We start from the raw sequence: 13,898 nt of genomic DNA, 5'->3' as shown, positions 1-13,898 counted from the left end.
AGATTCAGTAGGATCTAGTTGTCAGCTCTGAGCTATTGTGGGGCTATTGCACTGGAACACATCAGGGGCCGGATTTTGTAAGGTGCAGCAAAAATGACTAAATGTGTCCTTGTTTAGGCAGTGGAATTTGAAAGTTTGGCCAAAAGTTGGCAGGGTCCAGATTTTTGTATCACTGTTCCACAGGGTGAATCATGGTCTTGGTTTTGTCTTTGCACTTGGAGCACCCACACTGGTTGTCTATTGAGGCATTAGAACTTGGGTGCATGGAATTCAAAAGTTATCCAGATGTTTTTTGTGTCACTTGTATTGGGCTGCATCAGGGTCTGGGTGGTCTTTTCTGTGTGTGCAGTCGGAGCAGCTTGACCTTTTGTCACTGTGCCTAGTCCAGTTTGGAGGTTAAGGTACAAAAACAAGCAGGATCCAGATGGAGCTAGCTGTTACCTTTCCCCCCTCTGGCTGTATTTATCCATGGGACACAAGGTGGCTGAGGTAATATTTTTTTATAGTGGGACTATTAACTTCGACATTTATCCATGACATTTATTTCCATTTCAGAACCAGAAAAGGAGGCGCCTGTCCCAAGCTGCCCCTGCTCTCCGCACAAAGCACAGCTGGAATGAGTGAGGTGGCCAGCGCCCCTCTGGCACACAGCCCCAGCTCACTCCTCCCCAGAGCCAGGTGATTTAAAAACCCATCGCCAGACATCGAGTCTCCCTCCCCAAAGCAGCCATGTTTGGCTGGAGACTCATTCCTAGAGCCCTAGGACCACGAGCACCGGCGCTCCCAGTGCATCCCCAGGGGACCACTCCCTCCTCGGGCCTCTTTGCCTGGCCCCTTGCTCTCCGCCAGCCCGCTGCGGGCAAGCTCCCCGGGGAGGAAGCGGAGGCAGGGGACTGGGAGTGAGTCACGCCGGGGAGAAGCGGGGAAACTCCAGCTGCTCGGCCGGGTCCAGCGCGAGTGGCAGGGCGCATGTGCGCTCGCTCCCTGCCTCCCTTCTCCTCCCTCCCCGCTCTCTCTCCCTGCAGGCTGGGTGCTGAAGTTGGGCGGATGGCAGCAAACCAGCTCCGCTAGGGACCAGCTGCACGAGCCCTTCCCCGGGATCGCTCAGTGCCAAGCACACGCAGCCAGGCGGGGGTGGGTAAGCCAGACCGCTGTGGTGTTTTTTATCATTATTTTGAACCTGAACCTTGTTAAATGGCACCAACATGTCTGCTGTATCCTGGTGCCTGGTTTAGAGAGAAGGGTTGGGGGGGGTGGCGGGGGGGGGGAGAGGGAGTACAACTGCAAATGCACTCACACGGGGGGTGGGGAGGGAAGGGGTGTGTGTGTAGCGGGGCGGGGGGTCAGCCGCGGTGGCCCGGGGGCTGAGCTGCAAGGTGGGGTCCGAGCGAGTGTCGCTCCTCTCCAGTGATGCACAAAGGGGTGGGGAAAGGGAGCGCGGTGGCTCCACTGGACTCCCCAGATATTGGCTCCTGGGCTGTGGCTCTGTGGAGCGATGCTGCTGCTGCTGGGCATCGGCTGCATCAAGGAATCCTGATCTGTCCGGGCGGGGGGTTCCTATCATATTGGGGGAAAGGAGGGGGAATATCGTTTGCAGATGTGTTTGGGGGGCTGCTGGGGATGGCGGGGGGATCGTACCTTTCCTCTTGACCTTCTCCTCTGGCTCCCTTAAGGCAGGGTCTCTTCTGGGCAGGGGAGTGGGGACGATGCACCCTTGCGTTTTGCACTGATTTGAAACAATCGGAGACCGTGGCCTTGTGGAAACCACACGCACCGTTTGTCTGGGTTCCTTGGAAATGGAAGTGATTCCCTGTAAGACCTGAACAGAAGCATGTAATACAGTGCAGACTGCTGGCTGAGGGAAAGGGGGGGGGCGATAATAAAATAATAATAATAATAATTAATAATAAAAGGACGAGGCCCCCACTAAGTCTGTAGAAGCTGCTTCGGTGCAGGGCAAACGAAGAGGTGGCTCACAGGCACCATCCTTGCTGTTCATTATTCTGATGAGTTATGGATTTTCTTTCCACTCTCTCCATAGTCTTTCATGTCACCCATCCATCCTCCCCCCTCATTATTCTGCGGCATCAGCAGGGAGCTGGGGTTTGGCCGGGTTCTGCTCCCCCTGCCTTTCTCTCTCTCTCTCTGTGTGTGTGTGTGAAAATGTCGGAGGCTGGAGGAAGGACAGAACCTATGGGGAAAAGCAGGCGGCTACAGATGGTTTAGAATGAGGCTCAGGAAGCAGGAGGCTGGTTAGTGGCTGCTAGCAATAGCGGATCCTTCCCGGCTGGCACCAAGTTATGAACAGCGCAGCGCGCTCAGCAGAGGGCCGCTCACAAGCCAACTCTCTGGCAAAGGAGATCAAGCCCACCGCCCTGAGCCCCTGGCGAGGACTTTCTCTGACACAGGACAGACACTGTACAGATGCCCAGCTTCCTAAGGAAGAGAGCGCAAGAAAGACCCTGTCTGGAATGGTTCCTTTCCATTCGACATTGTTTTTGAGGGATTTGATTGCATTTAGCTCCTAAAATCCGGGATTAAAAAACGTGAGGTCTTAACTTTATCACCAATAAAATCGCTAGAATATGAAGAAAACCAACAAGCTCTAGTTTATCCAGTTTATTTCCAGAGCGCTCATCACCATACTATCTGAGTACTCCATTATAATGAGCTTAGAACTGGCATAACTATGTGTTAGGGTTTCCAGTATTGAGAGGGGATCCTTATCTTCCGCATTGCTAAAGATTTGGGCTAACCAGTCATCAGCTTTGCAGCTGGGATGCATATTATTATATTTACCAATACATACATACATAAACCTTGTTTTTTGTTTAGCTTATCAAGTGTTGGGCAAATGGATGAAATCCCAAATGCAATAATAGATTGCATTATTTTTAAAAAGCTGGAAAATATAAGTAGGTAAATTTATTAGCTGTTGGTAGGTTTTATAGAGAAATAATAAATAACTCTGCAAAATGAATGCATACTACTGTCTATTTTTACAGGTTTTTAAAAGGAAGTTAATTCCTTATTCACATCAATGGAAGCTAGTGTCATCAGCCACATTATAAGATACATAATTAGTGTCATCATGAAAAATTGGCATCTATGTAAGTAAATGAATGGGAATAATCCATTGTTTGAGGTTTGTAAGAAACATTGTTACCTAAGATATTATTATTGCTAATAATTATTTATTTGAATTTCATCAGCACCCAAATGTGCAAGGCACCATCTATATATACAGGAAGACACAGTCCCAGCCCTGAGAAGTAAGATGCTTCTGAGCAGCAGAAATGGAAAATGTGTACTTAAAATATACATTAAGTGATTGTTGTGTTTATAAAAGGTGCTGGGTTGACAGCACTAGAGCCTAGCAGTGTCCTCTCCTTATAGATGCAAAGGCACTTCAGTCTCCCACTCTGCCAGTCCTTGGTCTTGCTGCTGAGACTACAAATAAGAATTGCAGTGATGAGGGCTTGATTTTGTGTGTGTGTATGTGAGAGAGAGAGAGAGATGGACACACAGAACTTACCTGAAATCATCAACTCAGTTCATAAAGTCTACTGAGCAGTCATTCAGTGGTAATAACTTTCCTTCACTAACGATTAGACCAAATTTAGACCTGGCATCCTGGTAAAAAATCCCTATCCTATTCCTGTTATCTGAACTACCTGGTTCCTGGGAGCCTTGGGGAGGAGGGGGAGCGCATTGTTCTCCAACTATTGTTTTTGGTTTGGTTTGGTTTGGTTTTTCTCAAAAACTAATTTAAATGCAACATACAAAGCTATATAGACATGGCTTTGTTGCTGATTGCCTTAAGTTATGGTTCATTGTGTGTAATGTGCATTGTTTGAAAAGTACGATAGAACTCTCTTACCAAAAGCAAGACAGCAGTGAAGGCCCTCTGACTAATTGCTTCTACCAGAGAGTAGGACTTGAGTGAGGATCATGCATAAAGAGCAGTAGAATTGATCAGGCTTGCTTAGGAAAATGCTTGCCAATCTTGCGATAGGATCACAAGTAGGGGTGCTTCAATTTATCTCTCAGGAACTGTAGAGGAACAGAGACATCATGACCTACTGCCACATTATTGGAAAAGCGCTGTCAGCAGCAGTGTCCACATGACACTGGAACATGACTGTCGGCAGAAACAACATGGATGAGGTGCAAGGTAGTATAGCAGAAACTCATCTGAATGGAGGGTCCCTCCATAACAAATAAAACATTGATGCAGGATGCTGGAATACTCCTCTCCCAAGAGCTGAAGAGGAGATTAAAGCAAACTGCACATTAAGACATAGGAGAGAAGATACCAGCTGATCTGAAAGTAAAGCCAGCTAGACATCAGTGTGGCCTGCCACTTCAGCAATAGCATCTGTATGTAAACTTTTCTTCAAGGTAAATATGGTGGCTTGAAAAAAATTCAGTGCTCCCTCTACAATCATCTAACATTAGCCTCTCCACTCTTCTATAACAAGCAAATAGGGCCTTGTCATTTATCTACTTTGCAGAGATCTTTGAATGTGAAAAATGTGGAAATATTTGTGTTATAAAAATGTACCCAGTGAAACAATGTTAGTTAGTATGGAAGTGCAGTTATTACACCGTAGTTAAGGTAGAGGTGTATTTAGTACTTAAAGCAGGGACTCAACTTCTTTTTCATATGAACAATACAACATATCCTCCCCATATTTACAGTGTTTTCTCTTTGAGTGTAGAATGAATTTTCTGAGAATTTACAAATCAATCTGTTAATTCGGTTGAGTTAAAATTCATTAAAAACTAGGTCCTTTAAGAAATTTCACATCTCATGTCAATCTTTTCTTTCTGCTGAATTATCTTAATAATGAAATAACACAGGCACTTCAAACTTTCCATATTGTTAGAATTAATTGGAAGCTTTTGCATAGGCTGTATCTGAGCAAATTAAATTGCAATTAAGATAACAATTAGATGCAACTGTTAATAACTTATGAATATATAGGCTGCAGACAGGTGCAGGTCAACAGCTCAGGTAACTCTTAAGGGGGGCCATTGTGACTCTAGAGGTAACTCAACCAATCATCACCCTTCTTCTGCTGTAAATTTGCATGGAACAATTCTATTGGTTGTAATGAGTCATCAGTATGAGGGAGACTGGATGCATGTGTCAGGAGTCCTCACTGGTAGCTTACTTGGTTCAGCTGTCACTGTTCTTTAAAGATTTAATGTCTGCATGCTAGTTTGGGCATCAGAACTTGAACAGCTTCCTATCTGCAGTACTGCAATCTCAGCTCCTCTGTGCACAGAGGCAGCACTGATGGGGTGGTAACTGGGGCAGCAGTCCAGGGTAAGATGATAAACTGCACCAACATTGAGTCTCAGGGCATGTGTTCTCTCTGAGCATTCTTTTTGGGTTTCCTGTTTACTTTTCATATATGAAATGTTTAATAATTTCTTAAAAATAAGAAAATGACCATACAAAAAAAATCAGTGTTAAGATAGAGTTAAAGTTGAGAGTATGTATCAGAAACCAACAGGTAAAAAACATTACGGGCCTGTTGTAATGCTTGATCTGGGGATGATTACAAATCTAGGAACATACATAATTAAGGTTACACTTAAAAGAAATCTAAACATGTTCAAGTAAGAAATGCACAGTTATAGTACTTAGACAACCTTAACTATGCCTTGTTGTGATAACAGGAAGGGGAAAAATATGAAAAACTCTAATATGTCTAAAATCAATTGGAACTAATATGAGACCACAAATACTACAATAGCTTAATCATAACTGTATGGTTATTGCATGACATCAGTACAGGGCAGAGTTAAGTTTGTTTGGGTATCTTAATTGTGCATTTCTCACCTTACTATGTCTGGATTTCTTTTAAGTGTAACCTTAATTATGCAGTTCTTGCGTTTGTAATGCTTGGCTTTGGGGTGATGACAACATCCCTGTAATGTGTTTTTTTTTTTTACCCTTAAGTTACTAAGACATGCTCTCAACTGTAACTCTATAGAAATGCACATTTTTTGGTCTGGGAATTAGTAGTAGTTGGCAGTCATTAAGAGGGGAATCAGGAGAGAAATGTCTTCATGCTACCTCATTTATTATAACAATTATATATTGGACAGTCCAGGGACCTCTAATGCCCATACACCTGGACATTTTTTCTCAATTTCTGTAAAATGTTGAAAAATGAAGGTGAAACTTTCACTGGGCCTGATTCTTTGCTGTGCTGTTTCTGGTGATCGCAGCAGAGTGGGGGGATAATATCTCAGCCCTAATGCTGGCACAGATGAGAGCAGCCTGGGGGCCATTCTAACTGGCTGGCTGGAATTGGTCCCCAAAGGATTATCCACAAGCTGGGGTTAGCAGAAGCACTGTGTGCTCTGGCCACTCCTCATCACTGATACACCTCTTCCCACCCTGGACTTCCCCCCTATGCTAGGGCGCAACTGTGGGGAGGGAAGGACAAGTGTCAACTATACCAGCTCTGTTCCCACTGAGCCTCCATCATGCCAGGGGTATGTCCAGCTGGGGATTTATGTGCAGTCTCACTCCTTTGGCATCACCTGGTCAGAGCAAAAAGTGTGGAGCGGACCAGAAAAACCGGCCCACTCTGTTTAAAGAAAAACTATGGATCCGTTATGAAACAGTTGATACTGAATATAATATGAATTACTGAATATTCCCCCTCCCTGTGGATCGTTATTTGAATATGATTCTGTGCAGGCCTTCACTTTCATTTGACTTTAGGAAAATAGAATATGGCTGGATCTCTGACAGAGACAGATTTGTTATTTTGTGTGAGACTCATTTTTAATTTTAAAAAAAGGAAACATGATAAAACTGGCATAGTCAGCGCCACACTGTATAAATAGGTCTAGCCTAGGGTATAGCAAAAGCTGTTTATCACTGAATAGTGTCAATAAAATAATATTAAAGAGTCTGAGACAAAGTAGCTAAACTACATAAATTATGGCTGAAGGCTGCACGGTATCCTTAACTCAGCCCCTACATGCCTAGGTATTGCAGCTCAGAGGGCTCCTATCAGGGGATCTCAAAGCACAGGATGCTCTGATATATAACCTGTTCTGCCATTCTGTGACAGAGTGCTGGACAAAGACAGCTGTACCAGCACTCTGATCACTGGATCATCAATTAAATCGCCCTGGACTAAATCTGGGGGGCCAAACTGTGCCTAACTTATAGATTGGTATAGGCTGAGGAGAGCCCCAAAGGCTAACTAGCCCAGAAAGTAGAAAAGACACAGGAAGGAAGTGGTCAAAGGAAAGAGAGAGAGACAGGCAAGCTTTTGAGAGTCAGAGCCAGGAGAGAGCTCTCAGGGGGAATCCTAGGATCACAGGGTTAGAAAAGACTGCAAGGGTCATCTAGTATAATGTCCCTGCCACGATGCGGGATTTGTTGTGTCTAAACCATCCAAGCCAGATGGCTCTCCAGCCTCCTTTTGAGAACCTCCAGCGAAGGAACTTCCACCACCTCCTGAGGCATCTGTTCCATTGTCCTACTGTTCTTACAGTTAGGAAGTTTTTCCTGAAGATCACTGTCTCCCCCACTCCTTGGCTGAATGAGTTAAGGTTTGCATGTTTATAAATACAGAGCTGCACAAGTTTGTAAAGGTGGTGGGGAGAGTACTGTAAATACATTGCACAAGGCATTTGACCAGCAGGTCTCCGAGCAGTTTGTGTCTAGAAAAGAGACAGGAGTAGGATGATGCCTTGTCACACATTCCTTGGCACACAGCAGGCTTGAGGCAAGAAGGCTTACCAAGAAGTCCCTGTATTTTTTGCTTTGTTTCTGACCAATAAAAATGTTACCTACATATTGATCTGAGCACTTCCATGAGAGAAAAGGTATAATGAATGACAAATTTCATGGTCATTGCCTAGTGGTTGTATTACTCTGTTGACATCACTTTCTGAAATGATGAACTCCTCATCCAGTGTAAAGTTCACATTATTGCAAAATCATTATAGGCTAGATTCTGCCATCTTTACTCACATTGGGCCAGATATTCAGCTACTGTAAATGGTTGTCAAATCAATGTTCTATGCCAACTATCTCAGCTGGGGATCTAGCCCACTGCATAATATCTTACGCCATGAGTAGCCCCATTAAATTGAACATAAGTAAGGTGGTAAATGTAGTCCTAGTTACTCAGCACCTGCTAGTTAGTTTTGTAAGTCTGTTGTTTTAATTTATTCAGAAATGGCAAAACATTAATAACAATCAGCAACTTGCAAAAGTTATCATTGCGTGGGAACAGACATGTAAGGTATTTTTTGCCACTCAGTCACACAGTGGTTTAAAAATGGGTACAAAAATATTTGTGCACCTAGATTCAAACCAATAGGATTTAATGTGTCTGTAATATAGCAGCCTGAACATCTGGTAATAATACTTCATATTTATGTAGTGTGTTAAATGTGTTCAGAACATTTTACAAATCTAACTAATCTTCCTAATATAAGAAACTGGGGCTAAGAAATTCTGACAGATCTTTAACCGTAAAAGTAAGCAGCATACAAGAACAGAGCAGAGGATAATAACTATCAAACATTATATTGGATTATTTTACACTTAAGGCCAAATCCTGGAATTTTCCACCACATCCAAATAAATGTGTTTTATGGAGGTTAACCCTCCACACACTGGCTAGAGCAATGGTGCAGTCATTTCACAAATGTGGATGCTGTAGTAGTGGCAACTGTGCTCAGTAACTTCATACAGGAGTGGGAGTTGGGTTGGTCCGTGGATTAATGTATTTGAAAACTCATTGGCCTTGCCCACTGAGGAGCTGCCAAAATCTTAACAACCGGTTCCCTATAAAAAGTTCTGATTTAAGGGATGTGCCCCAGTATGTATTTTTTGTACCAACAGGGTTACCATACCTCTGTATTTTCCCGGGAGGAATTTTTAAAATGCAAAAATTCCTCCCAGACGGCAATTTAAGAACCAAAAAGCCTGACCTGTCCGGGAAAATACGGATGTATGTTAACCCTGCCTAAAGTTCTTTTTTAAAAAGATGGGCCTGAACTAGAAATGAGCTCCGTTTCACATGTGTGGGTCCCCGCCACTCCCTGGGGATGTGCTAGGGTGACCAGATGTCCCAATTTTATAGGGACAGTCCCAATTTTGGGGTCTTTTTCTTATATAGGCTCCTATTACCCACCCCCCGCCTGTCCTGATTTTTCACACTTGCTGTCTAGTCACCCTAGGGTGTGCACATGTGTGGGTCCCAGCTGCTCCCTGCCCCCCTCATTGAAGCAGGGGTGCAGGGTTACTGCCCTGGGAACTGCAGGGCACCAGTGGACGTGGAGCCAGCTGCAGACAGGGGCATGGGGCAGGGGGTGCGGGGCTGGCTGCGGGTAGGACAGGGGGTGTGGAGCTGGCTGGAGACAGGAGGGTGCGGGGCTGGCTGGAGGCAAGGGGGTGCGGGGCTGGCTGTGGGCAGGGCAGGGGGTGCGGCAGAGGCTGGCTGCAGGCAGGGAGTGCGGGGGTGGCTGGAGGCAGGGCAGGGGGTACAGGGGTGGCTGCGGACAGGGTGTGCAGGGGCTGGCTGCGGGCAGGGGCTGGCTGCAGGCAGGGGGTGCAGCAGGAGCTGGTTGCGGGCAGAGGGTGTGGGGGGGCTGGAGGTAGTGGCTGGCTGCGGGCGGGGTTGCGGGGGTGGCTGGAGGCAGGGGCTGGCTGCGGGCAGAGGGTGTGGGGGTGGCTGAAGGAAGGGGCTGGCTGCGGGCAGGGCAAGGGGTGCAGCAGGGGCTGCTGCAGGCGGGGGTGGCTGAAGGCAGTGCGGGGGTGGCTGGAGACGGAGGCTGGCTGCGGGCGGGGACGCGGGGGGGGCTGGCTGCGGGCAGGGGGTGCGGGGTTGGCTGGAGGCAGGGGCTGGCTGTGGGCGGGGGGTGCGGGGTTGGCTGGAGGCAGGGGCTGGCTGCGGGCGGGGGGTGCGGGGGTGGCTGGAGGCAGGGGCTGGCTGCGGGCGGGGGGTGCGGGGGTGGCTGGAGGCAGGGCAGGGGGTGCAGGGGTGGCTGCGGGCAGGGTGTGCAGGGGCTGGCTGCAGGCAGGGGGTGCAGCAGAAGCTGGTTGCGGGCAGAGGGTGTGGGGAGGCTGGAGGTAGTGGCTGGCTGCGGGCGGGGGGTGCGGGGGTGGCTGGAGGCAGGGGCTGGCTGCGGGCGGGAGGTGCGGGGGTGGCTGGAGGCAGGGGCTGGCTGCGGGCAGAGGGTGTGGGGGTGGCTGAAGGCAGTGCGGGGGTGGCTGGAGACGGAGGCTGGCTGCGGGCGGGGACGCGGTGGGGCTGGCTGCAGGCAGGGAGTGTGGGGTTGGCTGGAGGCAGGGGGTGGCTGCGGGCAGGGTGGTGGGTGCTCACAGGGAGAGCGGCTCGGAGCAGCCCGAGCAGCAGGACGCAGCCCAGGCCCAGCAGAGCAGCCGGGGACCCACCAGGCAGCAGCGGGAGCCCGAGGGCCAGGGGAGCAGCAGCAGCAACAGGGCTCGTGCCCAGGGCCAGGCTGCAGCCCACATGGCTCCCGCAGCGCCCCCGGCGGCCGGAGGAGGAATTGCATCACTTCCCGGCCGGAGCCCATCAAAGCCTCAGCGCCCCCGCAGGGAAGCGGGTTAACAACTGGTTCTAAAACTGCTTCAAAATTTAACAACCGGTTCACACGAATCGGTGTGAACCGGCTCCAGCTCACCACTGGCCATGCCCATATCACTCCCTTGCTCCAAGCCCCATCTGCATAGTTGTAGAGAGAACCACTGAGATGTTCATATGCCATGTTGAGGAGCACAGAGTAGATCTGCTCTGTTGCAACACGGATAGAGCAAGTCCCTCTACTCAACCTCTCCCCAGTTTACCCTCTGTGCAGTGGAAACACAGCAGTTCTTGTTCCTTTAGATCATCTACATGCCCATTAAAAGTGGACAGTATTTGTCCCTTTTTGTCCTTTTGTATTTTAGGTCTTACTATTCTTGACTTCCAAATGACAACAGATTTGGTTTCTCAGCTGATTATGACAGATGTTTGTAATGCTAATCCCTTTTTGTAGCCACAACAATTTTTAAGAAATGGTTATGCTTTTATGTTCTGTATTCACCATCCTTCATATAATACAGCAGAGAGAATTGTTTAAGCATATTCACCAGGACAGCATTATAGTTTAGGATCAGGGAGTGACATATTATATGTGTGTGATGCAATGTGAAAATCAAGCTGGTATACTTTGTGTCCTTACTTCCACTGGTGGTTTTCTGGGTCAGGCATTTCATTCCACGACAAAACACAGTGACCTGTTTTCAATCTGATTAACAAACAAAAGGAATCCTAATGATATTGTATGAGATATATTATATGTAAAACTTAGTAGTATTTCATGAGGGCTTGAGAAAAGCTACAGAGAACCCAAAAAAATGGAGACCAAAACAGCAATAGGAAAATATCAGTGACAGAACAAGAGGAAAAATATTTATCCCCAGAGGAAAGGAGCTTTCTTCTAGCAAGCGCAGTAATCTTGAACATATAGACAATTTAGTAAATACTGAGAACAATTACAAAATAAATAATCCAATTGGCCATTATTATTAGTAGTAGTAGTAGCAGTAGTATTTATTATTTATTATCTTTATAGGTATTGGTTTGTGGTTTCAGAATTAACATAATGTATTAGTATAATAATACCAGAAGACTTTGCCCATAAGTATCACCTTTTCATCAAAGAATCCCAAAGCACTTTTCAAACATTAATTACTCCTCACAGCACTCTGGGACACAGTAAACAGCTCTGTGTTTATTTGACAGATGGGTAAAATCAGTCCCAGAACAGTTAAGCGATTGTCCAGGATCACAGAGCAAAGCAATGGCAGAGTGAGGAATAGAATCCTGGGGTGAAATCCTGGCCCCAGTGAAGTCAGTGACAAAGCTCTCATTGATTTAGCTGGAGACAGGATTTCACCTCAAGAGTCTTGACTGCCAGTCTCACTAGACAGCACTCCCTGTGGAGAAATACCACCAAACACTCCCTGTATAAAAACACTGTTGATAGCTGAAGATACCTAAAAGGTCCAGTTAAAAACAAAGCAAGACGATTTCCAGCGAAGTAAACACGATTGGTCTCTCCATTCACTCCATTGTTTCAATAATTTTGAAAATAACTAGAACAAAACACCAACCATTTTCATTCAGTATATTTATTCCTTTTTTCATCTGATCATGTAACCTGAATATCAACTTGAAAAAATGAATATAAATTTGCAATTGAAAAACTACATTAACATCAAAATCCATAGTGAGTAGGTGACTTACAAAATTTGGAGGCTCGGGATCACTTTTAACAATGTCTCTGTAAATTTTGTAATGTGGGAATTAAGCTATAAATACTGGAAATTTTACAGTAGACAGCCTGATACTTGCTGTGTTTGTGTCAGAATATTCAGCTTCTCTTTGATCAGTTCTTTAACACAATCTGCCTCTTTGGGGATTCATTAAAACTTAGCCTGTTGATCTCCCTCTTTTTTATGCAGACAACACCAAGACAGTTAAAGTTAGTTAAATAAGATCTGTCCTAGCTTTGGCAAATTTATGTATAAAATAATATGCTGCAAATTTCCTTTGTCTTCATTGTTAGCTTTTGTGATAGAACATCCCATAATATTGCAGTCACTATATATATATATATATATATATATATGGCACAGCTAGAAATGTGTGCAATTGTTTACAATAGACAGGAGTAACAGATTGATCTATGGCTAAGTTCTAGCAATTAATATATAAAACAACTGCTGTAAGAAGGCTAGATGTATTTTATCTGGATGTGTGACCCATTGAAGACACAACTGTAGCTTGTGTGTAATTATTTTAAAAACTGCACCCATAAGGCTAGCTGGTGTTTTGAAAGTCCATATGGGGCCTGATCCAACTCCCATTAAAGTCTACAGGAGTCTTTCTGTTGACATCAGTGGAGTGGGACTAGACCACAATGAAAAACAGTCTCCCCCTACACAGTATAAGTCACCAATTTATGTTATACATTTAGCTTTATAATTACAAAAGTATATCTGATCTCCCTGTAGGCAGCAGCCACATTGCTGAAAAGTAACATCATTTGTGACAAGGAATGAATGGGAGCCCAGATGTTACTTAATGCAAACTGTTTTTCTTCCTCTTATAGGGTCCAGTGCTGTAAGGTGCTGAGCACCAGCAACCCCCAGCACAGTTAGTGAAGCTGAGGGTGCACAGCACTTTGCTGGCCAGGGGACTTAATGTGAGTCTAACAAGTAGAAGGCAGAACTTTTATGGTTTTCATTTAACCAAGACACATAATGTTTAAACAGCTAAAGTTTGTTTTTTCTGTGTTAAACCCAAAGGCAAGCAGGTTAGTGACTGATTTAGAGCATGCTACAGTGTGCGTGTTAGGGTAGGTCTACACAGGGATAAAAAACCTGTAGCCTGGACACAGATTGCAGCTTGAGGGGCTCGGGCTGTGGGGCTAAAACTCAATGTAGACTTTTGGGCTGGGACTGGAGCCCACGCTCTGGAACCCTGCGACAGTGGAGGGCCCCAGAGCTCGGACTCCAGCCCCAGCCCAAACATCTACACAGCGATTTTTTGGAATGCCGGAGCCCAAGCCCCTCAAGCCTGAGTCAGCTGACCCAGGCCAACTTTGGGATTTTTTGTAGAGGTAGCCATAGACTATGTTAGAACCAAGTCCTGCAAGGTACTGAGTGTATCCAGTGAGGTGCTGAATGATTCAGCTCTTATTGAATTCAGCCTCACAAGGCTGACAACATCTCAATGGATTAGATCACTTCTGATGTACATGCCCACCTTCAACGGATGGCCTAGAAAAGGACTTTAGATAACATTTGGCCCAGTTGTGCTTCTGAGATCCACGGATGG

At 46.0% G+C, this 13,898-nt stretch overlaps 1 protein-coding gene across 4 annotated transcripts in view; it reads left to right on the top strand.

Annotated features, from left to right (window-relative positions):
- Window positions 1-451: 451 nt before the first annotated feature.
- Window positions 452-13,898, top strand: part of RGS17 (regulator of G protein signaling 17) — a 74,035-nt gene continuing 60,588 nt past the window's right edge. For 2 of the 4 annotated variants that reach the window (XM_084622303.1, XM_084622301.1), the window contains exon 1: window positions 1,031-1,134. The gene's annotated coding sequence lies outside the window, so the exon portion shown is untranslated. Of the gene's footprint in view, window positions 490-1,030; window positions 1,139-13,898 lie in introns of those variants that run through there. The other 2 variants (XM_084622302.1, XM_084622304.1) reach the window with 2 other exon arrangements.

This window comes from Lepidochelys olivacea (genome assembly GCF_965140295.1).
Source record: "Lepidochelys olivacea isolate rLepOli2 genome assembly, chromosome: 3".
Taxonomy (NCBI): domain Eukaryota; kingdom Metazoa; phylum Chordata; order Testudines; family Cheloniidae; genus Lepidochelys; species Lepidochelys olivacea.
The sequence above is the reverse complement of the archived record's forward strand: the minus strand, read 5'-3'. Positions and strand labels throughout refer to the sequence as shown.